This window comes from Saccopteryx bilineata, chromosome 3 (genome assembly GCF_036850765.1).
Source record: "Saccopteryx bilineata isolate mSacBil1 chromosome 3, mSacBil1_pri_phased_curated, whole genome shotgun sequence".
NCBI lineage: Eukaryota > Metazoa > Chordata > Mammalia > Chiroptera > Emballonuridae > Saccopteryx > Saccopteryx bilineata.
Genome location: NC_089492.1, coordinates 5,790,391 through 5,814,792, shown reverse-complemented (window position 1 = coordinate 5,814,792; position 24,402 = coordinate 5,790,391). Strand labels below are relative to the sequence as shown.

Below are 24,402 nucleotides of genomic sequence, written 5' to 3'. Positions count from 1 at the left end.
GGAATACGACTTGGGGTCTTCAAACTTTTTATAAAAACCGCCCACTTTTGCAGTGCTGGTCAACCTGGTCCCTACCGCGCAACCAAACAGCGCTGCGAATGGCCCACCATGAAAGCTGGACCGCCCACTAGTGGGCGGTAGGGACCAGGTTGACCAGCACTGCAAAAGTGGGCGGTTTTTATAAAAAGTTTGACGACCCCTAGACCGCAGCGCAGACCGTGCAGGCGGGGCGCATGGAGGCGCGCAGCTTTAGACTAAGTGGGAGCCGGGGCGCAGAAGGAATAAGGAAGCCCCGGCGGGAATCTGACGACCAGGGACCTGAGGCGAAGGTCCGCGTGGGGGGCGCAGGAATCGGCGGCCTCGCTTCTCTTCAGGCGTGCGTCTGTAGACACGTCGTCACCTTGCGGGAGGCTCGGAAGGGTTTTCCAGGGTGTTTTCACCTGCCGTGATGGTGGGGGGCAGGGACCCCGTCCGAGAGCATGTCAAAGCCCAGGGCTGCTCTGACGTGTCAGCCACCGGGCACGCGGGACAAGCTTTAATCATCGAAAAGCAGGACCTCCGCCATTCTGCCAACTCAGGACAGGGCGCTAAGGTTTCCACCAAAGTCAGAGCGGACATGAGGACCTTCTCTGCCCGACAAGGGGAAGAGTGACCGTACAGCTGAGCGGGGGTGGGGGGTGGGGGGGTGGGGGTTTGGTGGTGGTGCTGTGTCGCGGCTGCCTGGGGGCGAAGCTGGGAAACTGTCTGACTTTGATAGCGCCCCCCCCACCACCATGTAGAGGACATTTCAGAGCTGATCTGAGCCCAGGCCCGTGGGAAACCACGTGGTATATTTGAATGACATGGGAAAGGTACTCTGTTCAAAATATCACCTTCACTCCGAATTTCCATCAAGTAAAAGTCATGCCCTTGATGCCCAAGTGAACTTTTAAATTTATTGGGGACAGGTTTCAAGTGTACAACACAGTGAAACATCATATACACACTGCAGGGTGAGCCCGTCACCCCAAGCAATGCCTCTTTCCACCCCCCCCACCCCCTCCCTGTGCCCCCCTCCACCTCCCCCCAACTCCTCTTTCCTTCTGGCTGTCACCACGTGGTTGTCTGTGTGTCATATGTGGGTTTTTGTTTTTTGGGTTTTTTTTGCTTAATCTCCAAGCGATTTATAAACACACTTAATAAGTGTTTTTATTTATACTGGGCTGAATACCATAAAGAATTTTAAGTGCCTTCCCAGAACGTATTTACTGTACACGAAGGCATAAAAAAGAAGGAAAAGGGACCGAGTAGAAATAAAGGTAGAAAGTGACAGAGAGAGGTAAAATTAATACAGATGTGAAAGGCCTGAGGGTGGAATGTCAGTGCTGTCACCGAACCTAACACGTATCTCTTGGCTGAGAAAACAACCGAGCAGACACAGGCAGTTATACCAGTCTTCCTATCAAAGAGGAAGACCCCTCCGGTCAGCACAGTGACGGTGCTGACCAGTCCCGCAGCAGATGACAGCAGCAGTAGCAGCAAGAACAGCCGTGCGTGGCTCGGTGTTCCGGGCCCTGTTTAAAGCGTCTCACTTCCTCTCATGAGCACCCATGGTCTGGGGGGCTGGCCGTGGTCCATCGGCACCTCTCCCCTCCTTCTGTGGGTCTTCCTGAAATGGGTGTGGTCCACCCTCTCTGCCACATGGGGTAGTGGAGAACCAAGTGCCACCAGCAAGACGCCCTGTGGGGAGACGGGGAAGGAAGTGAGAGCAGAGCCTCGGTCCTTTGGTCTACTTTGACTGTCCGGCGGGTGTGGTCATGGGGATGCCAGTGTCCAGCTGCCATTTGGGGGGTACAGAGAGGCATCTGCGGTGGTGACAGTGACTGGACTGACTTTGTCACATCCAAGCCAGTGCAGCAATAGCCTTGGTGGCGTCCTGAGCCCCGCTGGCCACTGCCAAGCGTGTCCAGGCCTGGCCCTCTCTTCCCCACCCTCTGCTCCCTGGCAAGGCAGTTGCACGTCCCGTTTCGCCTGGGCGTTGCCCCTGGAGGTCCGTGCTCGAGGGCTCCCCTCCGGCCTTGGCAGGACCTCTGCGCACGCCTACCTCCCTGGACGGGAGAGCTTGCCGTGTAGGCTGTGCCTGCACTGGACCCTGACGGGCACAGGCGTGTTTCCCGTGAAATCCGCCAAGTCCTGACCCCACCCAGCGTGCACCTGCTGCATCCTTCTCTGCGCGCCAGTCCAAGTGGGCAGACGAGCGCCCCTTCGCAAAAATCAAGAGTTTTGTCCAAATTTCCTTGTTCTTACAAAGCAAAGAGGTGTTGTTCAGACCAGTGGTTCTGTGGCAGAAATCAAGAGTTCATTTCTTGGCACTCTTACTTCTTTCTCCAGAAATGTGCTCTTGATACAAAAATGTTATCCGTAGTTTATTCTTAACAACCGACGGGGAGCAGAGAGAGGAAGCAGAGCGCCAGGAGGTTGTGACGATGAGTGAGGAAGCCGGAGGGGTCTCCAACGACAACGGAGTCGGCTCAGGGACGGGGACACTGGACGTGGGGCGGGCACGTTGTTGGCATTCATTAGCTCTGGGTGGGGGGGCGTGGCCGTTGTCTCTTCCCAGCGTGGGGCACGCTCCGCATTACATCTTTGCTCAGGCACTCGGCTCTCGCATTCAGCCTTGTCTCGACAGCAATCTACCCACTCTCTCTCTCCACTGACAAGTCCCACACGTGTCTCAGACTTACAATAAACAAACAAAAGAACTAGAAAATGACAGAAAGCATTGGAGAGGGAAAGAAGGAAGGGAGAAGGAAAGAGAGAAAGGAGGGGGGAGGAGGGAACTTTCATTCGCCAGCACGTCCCACTCCTTTCCCCCGGTCCCGTACTTGGGACTGGGGTGCCTGTCCTCCAGCTGCTGGGACCGTCACCTGTTAATTAAGCCATAGGAGGTGGACCATGTCCGAGAGGCAGGCAGTTCTTAACCTGGCCCACCGCGTTCTGGCCTTAGCACCTGGGAGGGGAATCTTCCGCCGACCTGGTGGGTCAGCCTCCCCTCTCTCGGGGACTCCCCTTGCAATGGAGGGGGAGACGGGGCCCTTACTGGACCTCGCTCTCCTGGTAGGCGCTGCTAGTGCATTGAATGTTCTCTGAGCCCGTCTCTCACTCTTCCCTCTCTGGTCAGTTGGTGAGAGGGCGTGAGAACTTTCTGCTGTCACTCGTCACCGCCACTGGGGAGTGATCTCGGAACCTGCTCTGGAGAGCCTTGTCTGGGCCCCCAGGTTGGTCCCAAGGTCAAGACTGGGGGTGTGAGCGGGAGACCCCAGCCCAGACCCCAGCCCAGGCCCAGCTCTGGGCCCAGAGCTACGGTTGGCTGGTGATTGTTTTCTAGACACTACCCACCTTCAGGACACTTAACGGGAAGTAGTGTGTTATGGCTGGGCACAGAGCCCTCCCCCCCGCCCCCAGTTTTCTAACAGACGACCCAGGAAATGTCTGAAGGGGAGAAGGAAACGCGTGGACACTGAGACGGGGCTGCGTGCCGGGTCCCTTGATTTGTTGAATTCCCAAACAATGCCTTGCTCGGCTGTGTGCACGGTTCTACTTTCCATGCAGCAGAACAGCCCAGCTGGACAGAAGAGTCACGTGGAAGAGTGTTGGCACCCCGACACGCCGGCCGAGCCCAGCCCAGTTAACCACACGTCGGGGCTGGGAAGCAGACACCAGCCTTCGCCGCTCCGCCGCCGGGCGGGGACCACCGGCTTGTTCCGTGGCAGCTGGGAATGGGAATCGCCCACTTCAGGGGTGTGCGGCTGAACAGGAGTGTCGTCTGCGCAGTGACTCCTTGTGAAGGGTACCGGGTACGGGGTGCACACCCCACGCGCCAGGGTCCATGCCGCTCCTAGAAGCAGGCAGCGTCTCGCCCCCCAGGGGAGACGGCCGTGGAAACGCTCCCGGCGTCGTGGGACAGGAGAGGCTCTGCAGACGCTGTGCGGTCACTGGGGGGAGACCAGGACGGGGCTCTTGTGGACCTTTCCACCTTTAGGGCAGCTCGGGATGTCCTGTGCCCACCTGGCTTTGCCTGGATAAGCAGCTTGAGAAGCAACGGGATGGAGGTGACGAGGGACAAATTAGGGACAAATGAGTGTGACCTTCACCCAAAGGCAAGCATCCTCACCCACCTGCCTCCCAGTGAGCTTGTAACCCCTGTGCCCTCCAGAACTGGTGTGTGTGTGTGTGTGTGTGTGTGGTCTCCTCCGCTCCTGCTTCTGCCCTTCTAGGATGGGCCATTAGCTCCTGAGCCATTCTCCTTCCCCTGGGGTCTGCTTTGAGGACTCGATGGACCGCGCTGTCAGCGGTGTGGCCGGGCTGGGCTCTGCCTCCTGTAATCGCCACCGGGAAAGTGCGTGGTCTGTGGGGTCAGGGGCTCTTACCGCCTGCAGGCGCGGAGGGTGCAGTTAAATTCTGCGGAAGGTTACGCTGCTCTGGCTTGCGGGTTTTATTGGGCTGGGGGCTGCTGTAAAGAGAAGAGACACAGTGTGGCCGAGACAACACCGAGTGCCCCCCGAGCCTGTCTCATTTTCCTACGCCTTGGCACACGGAGGACTCCCCCTCCCTGTCTTCACTGAGGTTAAGTCGGGGCCAGGGGCTGTACTTTGGTCAGCCGGCTATATAGAAGCGACAAGCCACTTTCAGACTGGACCCGTTAACGCCCCCATCGGGGACACCCGCTCTGTCTTCCCTTGCTGGGGCAGCTCAGAAAAGCTGTATGTTGAGGTGGTGGCATCATAAGATAGCAGAATCTGAGTCCCCAAAAGAGACTCGTGCCCGAGACTCTCCGGCCTGATGGACTTCACGCAGGTCAGCTTAAGGCACTGAGATCCTGAGGCTCCTTTGTTGCCGCCACGAGGGGTCACCTATCCTCGTGGGGACAAACAGACATGTATGCGTCATGTCCCACGTGCCCGCACCGATACCACGGGAATACACATGTGCACACACTACGGAAGCGACCTCATGTTCGTGGACTCGCGCACACACACGTACAGACACTATGCGATGACACACTCCGTGTGCACACACACGAGCACGTGATTTGCTCCAGCATGTGAGACACACGCATCACGGCTGTGGATGGGCAACCGTGTTCACGCATTCAGCTTCCGACCAGCTGCCCTGCCAGGGGCCGAGGGTTGGGCTGCGTCAGCCTCCCACGGATTACTCCACCCCGCACTGTGCCCGTCCCCCTTGATTGATAAAGTCTGTGGTGGGACTATTCCTTCTGTCGGGGAGGTAGAGAGGTCCAGGCTGTTCCTCTGTCAACCCTTCAGCTTGAAGTCTTCCTTGGACATAAGTGCCCCGCCCTTCTGCACCTTCCTCTCTGTGACACATGCCAGGCCGTGGTTACTGAAGTCACCAGGCCTGGATTTGGTCTCTGGCCATGTCACTTAACTGGCTCTGATCTTGAATGAGCCACTCCAGACTCTGCACTTCAGTGTCCTCCTGCAGAAGCAGGAATGCTGTGACCCCTACCTTCTAGTTTTATGAGGGTCCATGGAGGTCACTGGTACGAAAGTCCCCTGTTTGCATTTTAGTTCAACATTCATGACTTGAGTGCCTACTATGTGCTGCTTCTGCACTGGACTGGGGCCACAGAGACGAGATGTCCTGTTCCTTGAGCTCACAGGGCTTTTTTTTTTTTTTTTTTGTATTTTTCTGAAGCTGGAAACGGGGAGAGACAGTCAGACAGACTCCCGCATGTGCCCGACCGGGATCCACCCGGCACGCCCACCAGGGGCAACGCTCTGCCCACCAGGGGGCGATGCTCTGCCCCTCCGGGGCGTCGCTCTGCTGCGACCAGAGCCACTCTAGCGCCTGGGGCAGAGGCCAAGGAGCCATCCCCAGCACCCGGGCCATCTTTGCTCCAATGGAGCCTTGGCTGCAGGAAGGGAAGAGAGAGACAGAGAGGAAGGAGGAGGGGTGGAGAAGCAAATGGGCGCTTCTCCTATGTGCCCTGGCCGGGAATCGAACCCAGGTCCCCCGCACGCCAGGCCGATGCTCTACCGTTGAGCCAACCGGCCAGGGCCAAGCTCACAGGGCTTTTTGTTTAAGGAAGAGAAACGATATCTCCACCCACTGCCGCACAGGAGGCTGCACAAGGTACAAGAAAAGCGGTGGGAACGGGCCCTGAATGGGAGCAAGGAGGAAGGCTTCCCGGGGGAGGTGAGGGCCCAGCTGCCTCCTGAGGAATGTGTAGGAGTTTGCCAAGTGGCCCAGGAAAGGAACTGTGAACAGAGGAACAGAACCTGTAGGAGCCTAGAGGCACCCCCACGGCCTGCTCTGGGGGTTCAATGGGTAACTGGCCTTGTTTCCTCAAGTTCAGAGGCATGTTGTTTTTATATTTGAGTATATTTGAATTCCACATAGAGCTAAGGAAATACCACATACACAGTAGATTGATCTCCAAAGACCTACATTCCCAAACATCAAAATGGTGCCAGGCAAGACCAAAACAAAAGGATCAATGACCCAAGGGATAGAAATCCCAACTTTTTTGTGTGCACAGCTCAATCTTATGTGTTTTTGAGGCTAAATTCGTAGCTGCGGATGCTTCAGATTTGTGCTTTTATATTCACCTGCTGAATAAAGAACTCGTTTCTGGCCCACACTGTCCCCTAACTTATCATTCAGGCTCACTTTTCCCATGAGCTCAAGGATTGACATTTCAGTAGCTCTGATTTGTAAGTTACTGTATTCCTTTTGGCGCTAAGTTTTGAAAAAGGATGTTATGGGGAGTTTTCAAAACAACAGCTCTCTCCTGACAGGTTAGCAAATAAAGGTATGGTTTTGTTTTGGGCATGGAAAGTTGTTTTCTCGGACAGAGATACATACCACTACTTCCCGTGGATCTTGATGTCTCTGAGTCGTTTCTCAACCCATATCCATGTCACACACCCAGTTCCCCTGCACGCCTGGAACTGTGGCTGGACCTGACAGGCAGAGTCGGAAACTCAAGGCGTGAGTTAAGAAACGCATTGGATGTAAGCATAGGCGAGCAGGGCTGGCGGGAGGGGCCAATGGAAGGCCTTCTTCATGTGAGTGTTATCTGCGAGACAGCCAGAAGCATTTGTGAACATTTTCTTGATATTTAAGATGATGAAATCACTGAACATTTTTAGCCACTGAAGGTTTTGAATAGTATAAATTCACTAGAAACAAATGCCATTGTTCTTTGGGGTGTTTTTTAAAAAAAATTCCCTGTGTATTTTTATGAAGGTAAAGAATGTTTTTTTAGGGTCCCTGGCTGGTTGGCTCAGTGGTAGAACATCGGCCTGGCATGCAGGAGTCCTGGGTTCGATTCCCAGCCAGGGCACATAGGAGAAGCGCCCATCTGCTTCTCTACCCCTCCCCCTTTCCTTCCTCTCTGTCTCTCTCTTCCCCTCCCGCAGCGAGGCTCCATTGGAGCGACGTTTGCCCGGGCGCTGAGGATGGCTCCATGGCCTCTGCCTCAGGCGCTAGAATGTCTCTAGTTGTAACAGAGCGACTCCCCAGATGGGCAGAGCATCGCCCCCTGGTGGGCATGCCGGGTGGATCCCAGTCGGGCGCATGCGGGAGTCTGTCTGACTGCCTCCCCGTTTCCAACTTCAGAAAAATACCAAAAAAAAGAATGTTTTTCAGGGTTCCCATAGGCTCACTTGGATGCCGGTTTCTCTAACACTCCCTTCCCACCGAGAATTGCGTTTCTAGGCTGGGGACGCTCCTGCCACATTGTGATTCCAAAGGTTACCATGGGGGGAGGAACGGGCTGATTTCATTCCCAACTCCTGGTCTGTAGCTGAGAAAAGTCCTTTCTTCCTGCTCTTCACATGTCCCCCCCACCAATCCCCCCAAACCCTGACAGTTTTGTTGTGTCTCTGTGGTCCTTTCTCCCCAAAAGCTTGTGGGCTTGGTCATGTCTTGGTTAAGACTCTTTGTAAAACCAAAGTCTGCTTTTTAAAAATTACTGAATCAGTTTGTGCCCTTCTTCCAGTCACATGATTCTGCTATGCCTTCTTTTCTTATTATAAGTGCATGCATGAGAGAGAGAGAGAGAGACAGACAGACAGACAGGAAGGGATATGAGAAGCATCAACTTGTAGTTGCACACTTTTAGCTGTTCATTGATTGCTTCTCAGATGTGCCTTGATTGGGAGGTTCCAGCTGAGCCAGTGACCCCTTGCTCAAGCCAGCGACCTTTGGGCTTAAGCAGGCAACCATGAGGTCATGTCTATGGTCCCACGCTCAAGCTGGTGACCCCACGCTCAAGCTGCTGAGCCCACATTCAAGTTGAATGATTCCACACTCAAACTGGTGACCTCAAGGATTCGAACCTGGGTCCCCAGTGTCCCAGGTCAATGCTCTATCCATTCAGGCACCACTGATCAGCTCTGCTCTGCTTTGACAATTGAACGTCACCTATTCAAATGGGAATTGTCACCATTTCCCCCTCGTTCTTGACATCTCCGAGTTGTTTGGAAACTTACTTGGATTTAGTATCACGTATAAGCAATGACATTGGCCTGAACACGCCTTTGTGTTTTAACATGTGTCTTTTCTGGAGAACTTTGCTTTGTGGCAGTCACCAAGAGAATTGATGTAAAAGTAGAGGTACTTGACGTTATTGCAGAAACTTCCTTAAGGCTGGTGGAGTCTGGGAAGTGACAGTCATCTTTTCATTCTGACTCAGAAAACTTGATTATATTTATTGTTGTGGGTTTGTTTTTCCCTTCAAAACTCCAAAGTAATGGGCTAGGGTATGCACCTTCTTTTTATTATTATTTTTTATTTTAATTTTTCTGAAGTTAGAAGAGGGGAGGCAGTCAGACAGACTCCCGCATGTGCTTGATTGGGACACATGTGCCCCACATGCCCACCAGGGGGCGATGCTTGGCCCATCTGGAGCATTGCTCCATTGCGACCGGAGTCATTCTAGTGCCTGCGATGGAGGTCATGGAGCTGTCCTCAGTGCCCGGGCCAATTTTGCTCCAATGGAGCCTTGGCTGCAGAAGGGGAAAAGAGAGACAGAGAGGAAGAAGAGGAGAAAGGGTAGAGAAGCAGATGGGTGCTTCTCCTGTGTGGCCTGGCCGGAATTGAACCTGGGACTTCCACATGCTGGGCCGATGCTCTACTGCTGAGCCAACCAGCCATGCCGGTAAGCACCTTCTATGTACCAGAAAATTTAAAAACATAAGGGATATTGCTCTCAGTAATAATCTTGCCATGTTGATATAATTATAGTACCCTCATTTTATGAATGAGAAAACTGAGAGTTTGTGAGGTTGAGGATTTTGTCTAACTCTTTATTCAGAGCCTCAGATTAAAACATCAGCAACTGAAGGAAGAAAATCAACTGTTTAGTTTTGGAAAGACTACTGCAAACCAATAAATAACAGCTCTTACTAATTTCAGCTTTAATGATGCTTGTTTCATGCTTCTCTCTTTGTATTAGTTACAGAAGAAAGTTAGATGGAGGTAACGTAAGGTATAAAAAGCTCAATACCACATGGTTTGAGCAAAAGAGGCTTACTTCTTTCTCATGTAACAGTCTAAGGAAAGCATTCTAGTCAATGGTGCCTGAGCTCTACAAAGTTATTCTGTGGCCCAGGTTCCTTCCATCTTGTGGCTCCTTCACTGTCTATAGCATAGTCCTCAATAGCACAAGCCAATCTGGGTCACTACCATGTCTTGGTGTCAGCCAGTGAGGAGGAGGAAGATTGGAGGTGAGGGAGGCACCACCCTTCCACTGTGGTCCAACCAGCCAGCCATGTGCCTGAGTACACTTATTACTACTGGGGAAGAGAGAATTGATTTGGGGGACAGTCTCCACAAAAATATTATCCCTAAATTTGTATATCCTAGCATGCAGTGTCTGAGTGCTCCACTCATTTCCTCTGTGGGATGATGTAGAGTTCATTTTATGCTTTGCTTCTATTAAGTTCAGTGAGACAGAGACTGTGCCCAACATCTCCAGGACCCAGCATGCCCTGCATATAACTGATATTCAATAATGATGTGGTGACAATCCCTGAGCCCAAAGAAGGGGAGAACTCAGCACTGCCTTTTCAAGGGCAAACGAAATGTGACTTTCACTTTCTTTTCCAGTCCCTGGGAGAACTGGGACAGGTATGGATGCACAATGGTTCGTATCAGCTGCCCCCACACGCCGGACTTGAAAGGAGACCCTGGGGCCAGCAGATCTGGTGGCATTCAGCTAATTGAAGAAAAAATAGGATGAAAGAGTTCTGATTTAAAACTCAAAAAGGGAGAACAAGCTGAAGGTCATGAACACCCAAATAAATGTGAGTTAATTGTCAGTGCCGGAGAATTCTGCCCCAAACCATCGTCTCAGCCCTCCTGCCCTCTCAGCCTCTTGATGTGCTCAGAACGCTTGTCCCTGTTGAACAGGTGAAGATCCTTCTGATCGTGCAGGTGAGAGCACCTCCCTGATGCCCTGGGTCAGACAGTCTGCAGAGAAGGCTCTTTCAACTTTTAGCTCATAGGACTTTTTCTTGTCAAGAGAATTCTTTCACATTCTATCCTCGACATTGTACTGTGCTTGTTGTAAAAGTCCCCAGATGTCTGGGAGAACCATCGCGTTCCTGACTCTGCTCCGTTAAAGCACAGAGCCCGCATCTGAGCAGGCTCTCGATAAACATTCATTGCGTTCATTCATTGATTCCTGTCTGTGAGGCCCTGGCAAGTATGGAGAAATGTCAGGGTGGAGGACCATCTAACCCAATGCCCTTGCTCTGCAGATGGTCCCAGTGAGGTCTGCTGAGGTCAGTTCAGGGGTCTCCAGCAAAGCTTCAGAGCAGGCCCCTAGGACCTGGTTCCCCTGGGTCCCCAGCCCCAATCTATCCCCCCTATAATCAGGAACAGAGAGCAGTGGCGTCCCAAGGGGATTTCACTCTGGAGACCACATTCGCACTGGCTTCTGGGTCATGGTTCACATTGTACTCTCTTCCTAAAACAATCCTCCTCGTCTGCACCCGTCTGGTCGGGGGTAGCCTTGCCCTCCCCCCATGGCCTTGGACCCTGCTCTGCCCCACCCTTCTCAATTTGCTCTTCACCGAGAATTCCACGTTCTCTCTCCTGGTTGATTCTCAGACGTATACACCTGTTCTTTCTTCTCTCTCATCACCTTGACTGTTGGTGAGGGTATTATTATTATTATTATTATTATTATTATTATTATTACAGGGGGTGAGGGGGTGAAGTAGGGTATTTTCAATGGATGAATGATGAATGAAAAAACATGACCAACTGGGTCAAACAATTTATACTTGCATACATGTTGGTGCCTACTTTTACTACGTGAGTTTAAAGAGCTCAGAAACAGAAACCCATTAGTGCTGGACCGAGCTCATGGTCACTCTGCAGTGATTTCTCATGGTCACTCTGCAGTGATTTCTCATGGTCACTCTGCAGTGATTTCTATGGTCACTCTGCAGTGATTTCTCATGGTCACTCTGCAGTGATTTCTCATGGTCACTCTGCAGTGATTTCTCAGGGTAACTCTGCAGTGATTTCTCACGGTCACTCTGCAGTGATTTCTCACGGTAACTGCAGTGATTTCTCACGGTCACTCTGCAGTGATTTCTCACGGTAACTCCGCAGTGATTTCTCACGGTCACTCTGCAGTGATTTCTCACGGTCACTCTGCAGTGATTTCTCACGGTCACTCTGCAGTGATTTCTCATGGTCACTCTGCAGTGATTTCTCATGGTCACTCTGCAGTGATTTCTCATGGTCACTCTGCAGTGATTTCTCATGGTCACTCTGCAGTGATTTCTCACGGTGACTCTGTGATTTCTCACGGTCACTCTGCAGTGATTTCTCACGGTCACTCTGCAGTGATTTCTCATGGTCACTCTGCAGTGATTTCTCATGGTCACTCTGCAGTGATTTCTCATGGTCACTCTGCAGTGATTTCTCACGGTCACTCTGCAGTGATTTCTATGGTCACTCTGCAGTGATTTCTCATGATCTCTCTGCAGTGATTTCTCATGGTCACTCTGCAGTGATTTCTCATGGTCACTCCACAGTGATTTCTCATGGTCACTCTGCAGTGATTTCTCATGGTAACTCGGCAGTGATTTGGTCACAATGTGCTGAAATGAATACGATTCAGAACTCTCTGAGTGCTGACTGTTCCCAGGGTCGGTGGGCTCCTTCTCTCATCCCACCCTCCCAAATTAACAGAAAGGAGACCCAAACTCACCTATTCAGAAAGAAATCGAGGTGTTTTGCACCATGAACACAAGCGTGTGGTGACCCAGCCCACACAGGATGGAGACTGGACGTGGTCTCAGGACGGGAAGGGACTGGACTTGGAATGTAGGTGGAGGTTGCTCATGACAACGTGGCCCATCCGTCAGTCATGTTCTCGACGGGGAGGAAAGGGGGTGGAGCCGTCAGGGGGTCTCCGCCTCCCAAGCAGCGGTGGTCTTGGGAGAGACAGAAAGGCATTCAAAACGCTTATTGTGGTGAAATGTGCAGAGCCCAACTGCTTGGAACTGCCACTGAGTTCTAAATTTAGCTGTATTTCCTGGTAGGCCAGACACACATGTGGGCAGAACCACATGACTCCAGTCTTCCCCCTTGATAAAAGGGCACATGGAAACCCTTCCGATAAGAGAGCTAAAGTGGATGTACGGTGCCCGCTGCTGACCTGGCTGTGCCCCCCTGCTGTGTTCATGCCATTCACCAACGCTCCCTATGTCGACAGTGGCCCTTACAGCACAAGCTGGACCACGGCTGATGCTGTGCAGCACTGTGTGTGTGCGTGCGCACACGTGCGTGTGTGTAGGGAGGGGGTCACAGCATTGACAAAAATAATAGTTATATTGATTTCATTCTGAGCAGTCTCATTTTGCCTTGGGAATATTTGCGTCCCCTTTTCTGGCCTCTCTGGCCCCAATTTGGTTCCCAGCCGTCTCTCAGTTCCCCTTCCTTTAGGGATGCTGAGTGACCCCCCGCCCCCACTGCCCTCGTGGGCTGCTCATCTCTCACTCATCCTCGCATTCATTCACAGCCTCATTCATTAGTCTCAGGTCCGCCCAGGTTACGTGTCCCCAGTTGGCATGCTCTGTGCTGGGTCCCTTTGAGAGCAGAGCCAGCCTATAGAGAGACTGGGTGAGTGGGCCTGCCGGTCACCTTCTCTGCCACCTCTGCGCCTTTCTCTTCACGGCCACCCACTCTTCTTAGACATCTGAGCAACCTCTGCCCATCACATCGCAGTCAGAACTATTCCTGACACACGCGGGAGGGTTGTCAACACGCACAGCGGCTTCACGCCGTCATACGTGCAAACATGGTGAGATTATGGATATTTTTAAATACTATTTTTTTCCACCTTATATAGTAAATATTTTTCTGTGTTGTCCTTTGAAAATATCCTTTTGAAGGGTTCTATTGGGTACATGCAGCAAAAAGTTCTGTATTGTTGGACGATTAGGGTGTTTCCAGTTTTTACTTATAAAGCACCATTGAGAATCTTTGTGCAGAAATCTCAGCTCCACAACTCAGATTATTTCCCAAAGTTGGGCCCCTATAAAGGGGACTTCTTGGTCAAAGATTGTAAAGCATCTTAAGATCTTTTTTTTTTTTTTACAGAGACAGAGAGAGAGTCAGAGAGAGGGATAGATAGGGACAGACAGACAGGAATGGAGAGAGATGAGAAGCATCAAGCATTATTTTTTTCGTTGTGACACCTTAGTTGTTCATTGATTGTTTTCTCCTATGTGCCTTGACCGTGGGCCTTCAGCAGACCGAGTAACCCCTTGCTTGAGCCAGCGACCTTGGGTCCAAGCTGGTGAGCTTTGCTCACACAAGATGAGCCTGCGCTCAAGCTGGCGACCTCGGGATCTCGAACCTGGGTCCTCCGCATCCCAGTCCGACGCTCTATCCACTGCGCCACCACCTGGTCAGGCTCATCTTAAGATTCTTGAGAAGAATTTTATCTTGTCTTTATTGGTTTTATTTTCAAGTGGGTCCCCTTGCAGATATTTAAATAATACCAGGAAGGACTCTTCTAACAGGATGGCATGAAAGAGTTCATTTAGAAAGACACAGCCCAATCTATGGAGAGTCAACACACAGACACACACACAGCGCTAACTGGAACTCTCTCCTTGAGGAGTTGGTAAAATTGCTAGTCGATGTGAAAAGGAATGTGCTCTGGCTCTCCTGCGGCTCCCCCTCTGCAGTGGTTTGCCTCTGTATTGACAGTCATCCTCTCCCTCCTTCAGTCCCTCTCCTGTCCCAGGACGGTCTGTGCTCTACCGGTTCTGCTGGGTTAAGGACTTCATACTGTGTACACAGGACTCCGTCTGCATAGAGTATGAACTGTCCCTGGCTACGTCTGTTCCTAATGTGTTACTGCACCAATATGTGCAATGGTGGAATACAAGGAGGCCTGCCACCTTCAGGGAGGGCTCCACAGGACGTCTGACCCTGTCGTCTGTGTCTGCGGGTAATTTAGACCCCGTGGGTCCCCTGACTGCGAGTGTTCTGTGACTGTTCCCACTGATCCCAATAACTCATAGATATGACCCAAGTATGTACAGACATCCCACGAATCTCCACTTGTCCCGAATGTATCTCCCGACCTTGCCACTTAGCTTGTTGTCTCAGTATTCTCACTCTCGCAGGCTTTGCGAGCGTGTGAGCAGGTTTTCTGTTTTGAGTATTTGTCCAGCTTTGGCACACAGGCAGATTTTGTGCTTTCAGAGTGACCTTGTGTCACACTGGGTTTTGTGTAGGACTGCGGACTGAGTAATGCTTGGCTTTCCTTGTCACTTTCCGGCATTTATTAGTGACACCTACGAGCAGCCACAAGGGCTGGTGCCACACGGAGGGCCCTGGTCTGCAGTCAGGAGCAGAGTGGGGGAGGGGGGAACGGGAGGGGGAGGCCGTCCAAGTGATAAAGATATCAGCGCCGGCACCGCCCATCTCCCGGGGACGGGGGCACACGCGTGTGCTGGAAACCGAGGGGAGAATTTAGCTCATGTTTGGAATCGATAACAAGCTGATTTGCTCCCTAAGGACACTTCTGTGAGAAGGAAAGTCTGTCTGAGCAAAGGAGGCCGATTGTGAGGAGTTAAAGCTCTGGGCTCAGATGGAATTGTTGGGGAAGAGCCCTGTGGTGGGAACCAGGAAACAGTAGCTTTGCAAACAGCACCTCCAGCCAGTGGCTTGCTCAGCGCTGGAGCCCACGGAGACTCGCCGAGGGGCAGCCACACACAGGAACTCGTGAGCCTTCATGAAAGTTTAATTTGATTTCGTGAAGAGGGAACAACTTGTATCCGGGCTTGCTGTGTTTAATATTAAAGCAAGGATGAGCTCCCAGGACAGGGCTGGAGCTGGCTAAACCCATAATCCTAGTGATGTGTGTGAGTGTGTGTGAGTGTGTGTGAGTGTGTGTGTGTGAGTGTGTGTGTGTGTATGAGAGAGAGACAGACAGACAGACAGAGACAGAGAGAGATGGACAGACACAGACAGAGAGAGAATGAGAGGAGAGAGAGAATGAAGAAGAAAAAATGAGGAAGAGACAGGGACACAGAGAGGGAGCACACACCACACAGAGGGTCTGAGGCAGAATTACCGCAGGATCCAGGGGTGGCAGGAGGCCATCTGCTCAGACTTCAATCATCACAAAAGTCCTCGAAGGTCGCTATTTCTCCAAACTCTGCTCTGTGAACATTTGCAGGAGTATCTTAACAGGACTGACAGAAATCAGCTTCCCGCATAGACTCTGACCCTCATCGGGGCCTGGTGTGCAGACCAAACAGATGTTTTAAAATAAATCGCAGAATGATTCTTTGTACGTCGTAATTATATTGCTTTGTATTTTTGTATGCTAGCAGTGTTAATTTATTAAAAGTAAACATTTAAAACAGGCCATAGTTTTTGTAAGCCCGTTTTGATATATTTTTTTTTAAATCTTTTTAATATAAGGAGAAACTCTTAAATGGGAAGAGGCCAGGCAGGGGTCTGCCAAAAGACCCCGTTTGAACCAGAACCCAAATACCAAATATGACAATAATGAAAGTTACTAATAATAATTATAATAACCAGTTAGTGGGTCCTGTAAGCCACGCGCCCACCAGGTTCTGTTCTAGGTAGTATAATATGTCACCCCCATGTATAAATCCTACTCTGTGACGCCCACTGTGCACTGACCAGTAGGCAGGGACAAATGGCCACTTTCTGGGATGTAGGGGCATTATCTTTTTATTATCAAGTGTGTTTTCTGCTTATTAAGATTCAACTGTGTTCTCAAACCACTTCATGTTCGTTGTCCTTGTTATTAAATATTTAATTCCCCACCAGGTAACATGATAAAATAAAATGGCGAGAGACAACTTACTGGTGCTGCGAACACCACGTTGACGCCTTTGGAAAGAATTTATTAGGCAGCCCCTATGACCCAGGCTCTCTAACTTCAGAAGCAGGTTGCCTGCATTTTCTATTCTTTCCCTTATACAATAGCCACCCGGAAAGTTAGATGGTACCCTCAGGGTCGCCAAAATGCCGCTCAGCCAGCTCAGGCAGCTTGCACGCAGTTACACATCTCCTAAGTAATGGGACGGAAAGCGAGGATAGTGGCATCGAACAGCCAGTGCCCGTCCGTGCCGGACGTAGCATGAGACACGGGCGGTAGGACTGAGAAAGGCCTGGCTCTGGCCTGGAGCCGCTCGAGTCCTAGGGGCCACGCGGACCAGTGGCCAGACCACGACCACGCAGTGTACGTCCGCACTATGGGAACGCTCCTATGGGGCGTCCGATCTGCGCTGGGGGAGCGGGGACCGGAGGAAGCTTCCGGAAGAGGGAACCCCAGGCTGCAGCTTGCACAGGAGCAGGCCCTTGCAGGGCCCCTGCGCCGCAGACTCCGCCCTGCGCCCCCACAAGAGCGGGTCCCCAGGAACACACAGCCTCATCAGCCAGCTGGGCAGGCACTTCGGGAGCCCAGTGGGTGGATGCAGGGGCAGGCGGGATTCGAGGCGGGGCTCCCTACCCATGCCCTTGGGTCTGGATGGCATTGCTGCCCATAGACCCCCTACACACCATCGCGATTTCTACCAGGGAAGTGCGGCTCTATGGACACGCTGGAAACTGCTGACCTTGCCTCGTTCAAGGGTTTAAAGACAATGAGAGGAGGCAGGGAGACGGCTGGATGAAGGCTCTAGGGAGCTTCCAGGCTCATCTGAAGTGAGGAATGCCAAGCCTGCCATATTTAATGGCAGGGCTGCGAGTATGGCTGAAAGCAGGGAAGCGGCACTTCCTCTCGACTCCCCCGCCCTGTCACCCTGCCTGCGGGCCTTGCTCAGTGGTGGCTCCATCCTCACGGGGACTGGAGGGAGGGACCCGCTGAGAGTCTCAGACAGCCCCTTACCTGCCAAGCCTACAGATTTATTTCCTTCCTTCCTTCCTTCCTTCCTTCCTTCCTTCCTTCCTTCCTTCCTTCCTTCCTTCCTTCCTTCCTTCCTTCCTTCTTTCCTTCCTCCCTTCCTCCCTTTTTTCTCCTTTTCTCTTTTCTTTTCTTCCCTCCCTCCCTCCCTCCCTCCCTCCCTCCCTCCCTCCTTCCTTCCTTCCTTCCTTCCTTCCTTCCTTCTTTCCTTCCTCCCTTCCTCCCTTTTTTTCTCTTTTTCTCTTTTCTTTTCTTTTCTCTTCTTCCCTCCCTCCTTCTCTTCCTTCCTTTCTTTCTTTTAGCTCTTAGTTTTAAGGAAATTGTCTTTTCTTGTGGGATCTCTGAGGTTCTTTGGAGACTATGGAAAGCTTCAGAAACTGTTGCAAACATGGCACTGATGAGAAAGTAGGGGGAAGGGACAGCCTCTAATGGAACCTGAAGTCACAGTAACAGCTTCGGGACCCCCAGACCCAGATTAGGGGGAGATGCCTAATTGGGAATTATCCCATTACACAGTATCCTTGGGTTGAAAGTTCTCTTGTTCCCTGGGACTGTGGTGCGGACACATATAGGCTCAGTCCTCTGGTCGCCTTTGAGCTCAGGGCCTGGTCCTCTGGGAGCTGCCCCGAGGGCCGCCCAGTTCTGCGGGGTCTGGAAGCAGCTGGGGTCTGGATCCCACGGTGGAGATCTTTTCTTCCTCGCCCAGCATCTGATCAAAGTCTTGGCCCATCAACTGAAAAAAAAAAAAAAAAAAAGCTGCAGAATCAACACTTTTAAAAGGCCTTCTTCTTGCCTTTTCAGGATGTCTAATTAATGATGTGAGTGGGCAATTTGATGAAGCCCTGGCTGATTAATTTATCAAACGCTGAAGACATTCTTGTTTGCTTCTCAGTCCAATTACTTCAGTGTTCGATGTGACAGGTAAGGTAATATCCCTCGGAAACCCTCGTCTCCCCATCTCACGGTCCCCTCCCCCCCAGCTCCCAGCGCACCATCCGTTCTCCACGCTCCTGAGTGAGTTCCTCCGGTCTGCGTCCTAACCACCCAGGCCCTCCCACCATCCCTGGCGGGGGTCGTCCAGGGCAGGCTAGGGCTCAGGACGAAGCCCTGCTCATTAGCTGCCCCAGAAGGGCCACAGCCTCTGACTTACTTCCCACAATCCCTTACCCACCGCTTGACTGGGCTCAGTTTAGTCCTTCACAACAGATAGATGTGTATAGCTTTCTAATGAATAACACACAAGGTTCACATGTGCTTAACATGTCATCATTTGCAAAGTGGCTTTTACACCTGTTGTGATGAAGCGTCTAGGGCAGCAATTATTATCATCTCCACTTAGCAGAGGAGGAAACTGATGCTTAGAGAGGTGGACGCAAATTGTCCAAGTTCATTGCGTCCTAGATACCTCCGATGGCCGCACTTGCGATGCAGAAAACTCCACGTTAAAACTCAGTGGCATATGGGACGAGGAGCGTTGATTTAGTTCACATATCTGCGCGTTAGCTCTGAGTCAGCTGATTTAAGACTGGGTCTTGCTGGTGTGGTTCGGTTCTGCTCCACGAGTCTCTCATTCTCATCCTGGGACAGAGCGTTGCCCTGGGCATGCTCTTCTCATGGGGATGGTAGAGATGTAAGCATCTAGACTTGGAGCTGGTACAGTTAGTTACTTAAGTCTCACTCTGTTGGCCAAAAGAAGTCCATGGCTAGACCCCGTGAAGGGTTGGGGAATCCATTCCCTTTAGTGGGAGGTATTGGTAAGTCACGTGACACGAGGCATCTATCAAGAAGGGATGAAGGATCACGGCCAATAGGACTGTCTGCTATAGTGTGGAGGCAGGAAAGGAGCAGAGCCAAAAGTCCAGCCAGGGTTTCACTCCAAATCTCATACCTTCCTCTGCTACAAACATACTGGGGGCACCTACAGTGCACCAGGTACTTTCTAAACCCCACTTGAGCATGGTGTACGGCAGTGGTAGTCAACCTGGCCCCTACCGCCCCCTAGTGGGCGTTCCAGCTTTCATGGTGGGCCGTAGCGGAGCAACCAGAGTTTAAATAAAAAGATAGATTTAACGACAGTAAGCTGTTTTATAAAAATTTATTCTGCCAAACAGCGAAAATTTGACATAAAGTACTTGGTAAGTAATTATTATTATATGCTTTAACTTGCTGTAACTCTGCTTTATAAATTTTATAAAGTAAAGTTACTTCCCTACTTTATAAATCACCATGACTGTGGAACCGGTGGGTGGTTAGAAAATTTTACTACTAACAGAGGTACAAAAGTGGGCGGTAGGTATAACAAGGTTGACTACCCCTGGTGTATGATCTTTTTAATGTATTGCTGGATCCCGTTTGCCAATATTTTTGTTGAGAATTTTAGCATTTATGTTCACCAGGGATATTGGCTTATAATTTTCTTTCTCTGTGGTGTCTTTATCTGGTTTTGGAGTTAGGATAATGCTGGTCTCATAAAATGAGCTTGGGAGTCTTTCCTCCTCTGAATTATTTGGAATAGTTTGAGAAGGATAGGTGTTTGCTCATCTTTGATTTTTGATTAAATTTGCCTCTGAGGCCATCTAGTCTGGGACTTTTGTTTGCTGGGAGTTTTTTGATGACTGCTTCAATTTCATTAGTTGTAATTGGTCTGTTCAGATTTTCTGATTCTTCCTGATTCAGTTTTGGAAGATTGTATATTTTTAGGAATTTTTTCCATTTCTCCCAGGTTGTCCAATTTGTTGGCATATAGTTGTTTGTAATGTTTTCTCACAATCCTTTGTATTTCTGTGGTGTCAGTTGTTACTTCTAATCTTTCACTACTGATTTTATTCATTCAGGTCCTTTCTCATTTTATCTTGATGAGTCTAGTTAAAGGTTTTTTAATCTTGTTAATCTTTTCAAAGAACCAGCTCTTGATTTCATTGATCTTTTATATATATACAGTGTATGTTTAGTCTCTATGTCATTTAATTCCATTCTAATTTTTTTTTTTTTTTGTATTTTTTCTGAAGCTGGAAATGGGGAGAGACAGTCAGACAGACTCCCGCATGTGCCTGACCGGGATCCACCCGGCATGCCCACCAGGGGCGATGCTCTTTCCCACCAGGGGGTGATGCTCTGCCCCTCCGGGGCATTGCTCTGTCGCGACCAGAGCCACTCCAGCGCCTGGGGCAGAGGCCAAGGAGCCATCCCCAGCGCCCGGGCCATCTTTGCTCCAAAGGAGCCTCGGCTGCGGGAGGGGAAGAGAGAGACAGAGAGGAAGGAGAGGGGGAGGGGTGGAGAAGCAGATGGGCGCTTCTCCTGTGTGCCCTGCCGGGAATCGAACCCGGGACTCCTGCACGCCAGGCCGACGCTCTACCTCTAAGCCAACCGGCCAGGGCCACGCACAGATTTTTTTAGGGCTCCTTAGGTAGCTATCCCATATAGCCTCTAGCAGGGGTCTCCAAACTTTTTACACAGGGGGCCAGTTCACTGTCCCTCAGACCATTGGAGGGCTGCCAAATACAGTGGTCCTCTCACTGACCACCAATGAAAGAGGTGCCCCTTCCAGAAGTGCAGTGGGGGCTGGATAAATGGCCTCAGGGGGCCGCATTGCGGCCCGCGGGCCGTAGTTTGGGGATGCCTGCACAGACTTCTCACTGACTGATGGCCTACCAGAACGGGGTTTCTCCACCAAACTGCCGGTTTCCTTCAACTGCTTATCCCACCGAGTAATGTTATTCCTATGTGGTGGCGCTTCATTATAAACGCGCCGATATTCACGTTGCACTTTGGTCACGGATTCGAATTTAGTGAGCCACAGAACACACTGAACTCTCCTCTGTACCGTCCACATCTTGACTGGCACGGCCGTGGGCTGTTCCGCTGTATACATGGTGTTACATCATCATCTGTGCATGCGCACATACTGCCATTTCATCCTACAGAAACTGGGAGGGGGCCCTGGCCGGTTGGCTCAGTGGTAGAGCGTCGGCCTGGTGTGCAGAAGTCCCGGGTTCGATTCCCGGCCAGGGCACACAGGAGAAGCGCCCATCTGCTTCTCCACCCCTCCCCCTCTCCTTCCTCTCTGTCTCTCTCTTCCCCTCCCGCAGCCGAGGCTCCATTGGAGCAAAGATGGCCTGGGCGCTGGGGATGGCTCCTTGGCCTCTGCCCCAGGCGCTAGAGTGGCTCTGGTCACAACAGAGCGACGCTCCGGAGGGGCAGAGCATTGCCCCCTGGTGGGCAGAGCGTCGCCCCCTGGTGGGTATGCCAGGTGGATCCCGGTTGGGCACATGTGGGAGTCTGTCTGACTGTCTCTCCCGGTATCTAGCTTCAGAAAAATACAAAAAAAAAAAAAAAAAAAAAGAAAAAAAAGAAAAAAAAAGAAACTGGGAGGGTTTTTCTTTTATTTGGTGTAGATTTCACATTTCTATTTTCTTTTGTTGCTTTCCTGTGACCGGTCAAAAGTGGACCATGACTTTACGAACACACTGTATTTAGGTGCTTCTGTGTTGGGTGCGTTTCTGTTTACAGGGTTTTACCCTCTTGTTGGGCCCATCCCTCTAGTGTTATGTAGTGACCTTCTTAGTCTCTTGTATGGCCTTTGTTTTGAAGTGTATTTTGCCAGATATACCATATTTCCCCATGTATAAGACACACATTTTTTTGAAAAATTTGGGGCCTAAAAACTGAGTCGTCTCTTATATAATGGTTATAGTTTTTTTTACTTGCATTTCCTGCTTTTTTGTGCTCATTGTTGCAGATGGTGATTCGTCATCAGACACAGATGAGGACAGGTTCATGGAGGGGAGTTTTGACAGTGATGAGGAGTTGTATGAATTTTATGATGAATAAAACTTGAGTTCAATAACTTTATGTAATACAATTTTTTTCAAAATTCAGGCCTCAAAATTAAGGTGCGTCTCATAATGAAAGCATCTTATACATGGAGAAATATAGTAGGTATTGCTACTCCAGATTTTTTTTTTTCATTTCCATTTGTATGAAATATTTTTTTCTATCCCTTCACTTTTACTCTGTGTGTGTATCTTTTATTTTGAGGTGGGTGTCTTGTAGACAGCATATCTATTGGCCATGTTTTCTTATCCATTCAGCTACACTATGTTTTTTGTTGGAGCATTTACTCTATTTGCATTTATAGTTATTATTCATGGGTACTTATTCATTGCCATTTTGTTCTTTATATTTATGTCCTCACTCCCCATTTCTTCTTTTTTTTTAAAGAAGGCCCTTTAACATTTCTTGCAATACTGGTTTGATGGTAATGAACTCCTTTAGTGTTGCCTGCCCCCCCCACCTCCCGCCCCAGGAAGCTCTTTAGTTTACCTTCAATTTTAAGTGATAGCCTTAAATTGGCTATCACTTAAATAGCCTTAAATTGGATAGAGTAGACTTGGTCCTAGTTTACTGCTTTTCATCACTTTGAATATTTCATGCCAATCCCTCTGGAGTGAAGTGTTGAGAAATCAGCTGGTGGCCTTATGGGAGCTCCCTCGTAGATAACTAATGGTCTCTTCGTTCCTGCTTTTAAGATTCTTCCTGTCTTAACATTTGCCATCTTAATCATGATGTGTCTTGGTGCGGGCCTCATTGGGTTCATCTTGACTGGGAGTCTCTGTGTTTCCTGAACTTGTGTGACTTTTTCCTTCACCAGGTTAGGGAAGTTTTCAACCATGATTTTCAGAAAGATCTTGCTCACTTGCTCACTCTTTTCTCCTTTTGGTGCCCCTGTGATGTGGATGTTGTGATATTTGATGTTGTCCCAGAGGTCCCTTAGACTTTCCTCACTTTTCTTAACCCTTTTTTTTGTGTGTGTGTGCTCTGTGTAGGTGCTTACCATTTGCTATCTTGTCCTCTACATTGCTGATCCCCTCCTCTGCTTCATCTAATCTGCTGTTCATTCTTTCTAGTGTGGTCTTCATTTCAGATAATCGCTTCTTCATTTCTGACTGATTTGTTTTTATGCTTTCCCTGTCCTGTGAATGCCTACTATCTCTTTGCTTAAGTTCTCACTGAGACCGCCCATTCTTCCCCTACAGTCTTGATCATCCTTATAACCATTGTTTTAAACTCTGCATCTTGTGTCTTGGTTGATTCCATTTCATCGAAGTCTTTTTTCTGTGTGTGTGTCCGCATTTTGTCTCTGGGTATTAGGCAGATCTGCTGTGACTCACACACTTGTTATGATGGCTTTATGATGCAGGTGTCTTGTTGAGCTCAGGGGCACAATCCTCCAGCTTACCTGCGCATGGTGCTCCAGGACTGTTTCCTGTGGGTGATGCACACACACCTGTTGGAGTTGTGTCCCGAATGCTGTTGGCCCTTTCATAGGCAGAGGAAACCCTTCGGGCGGGCTGACTATCAGGATGAACCTCGAGCAGCACGTGTGAGTCACTGCGCAGGGGCTGCCCCTCAGGCAGAGTTGTTCCTAGCAGGGCCGGAGCCTGCTGGAATCCCCCTTGGGTGGTGCTGCTTGCGTGGCTAGTGGAGTCCAGCTCTGGTGTGGTCCGAAGCCGTTACTGGCTGTGTTAGTTCTGGTTCCATCTGGGTGGGGGTTCAGGTACAAGTCAATGTCAGATGTTATGTGTACCTGACCTTGGGCTACGTGTGTGGAGCTACCATGCTATGGACCATTTGCGGCTGCATCTACTGGGTCCGGCTGTGTATGTGAGGGACCAGTCTGTGTACAAGGGTCAGCTTCCTCTAGCTTAGAGCTGGGGGCAGATGTTAAAAAGTCCGAGGCTCCCTGAGGTCCGCCTTTGCCTCTCCTTCTCCCCCAGGGGTTGCCTGGCCTCTGAAGAAAGACTGTAAGGTGGGCCCAGGCTGGCCGGGACACACAGACCCTTCCATAGGCCATGAGCTCAGCAGGGTGGGGTGACTGGGCCGGGGAGAATGGGGCTAGTGGGTTCCACACTTGGAGGCTGCGTGGTCAGGCACTCAGTGAGCAGAAAGTGGCCCCTACTCCAGAGCCGAACCACTCA

General features: G+C 50.6%; 1 long non-coding RNA gene across 2 annotated transcripts in view; it reads left to right on the top strand.

Annotated features, from left to right (window-relative positions):
* The window catches only part of LOC136329447 (uncharacterized), a 196,082-nt gene extending 177,735 nt beyond the window's left edge, over positions 1 to 18,347 (top strand). For both annotated transcript variants that reach the window (XR_010730190.1, XR_010730192.1), the window contains exon 4: positions 18,227 to 18,347. This is a non-coding gene — a long non-coding RNA (uncharacterized lncRNA). The remainder of the gene's footprint in view (positions 1 to 18,226) is intronic.
* The last annotated feature ends 6,055 nt before the right edge of the window (positions 18,348 to 24,402 follow it).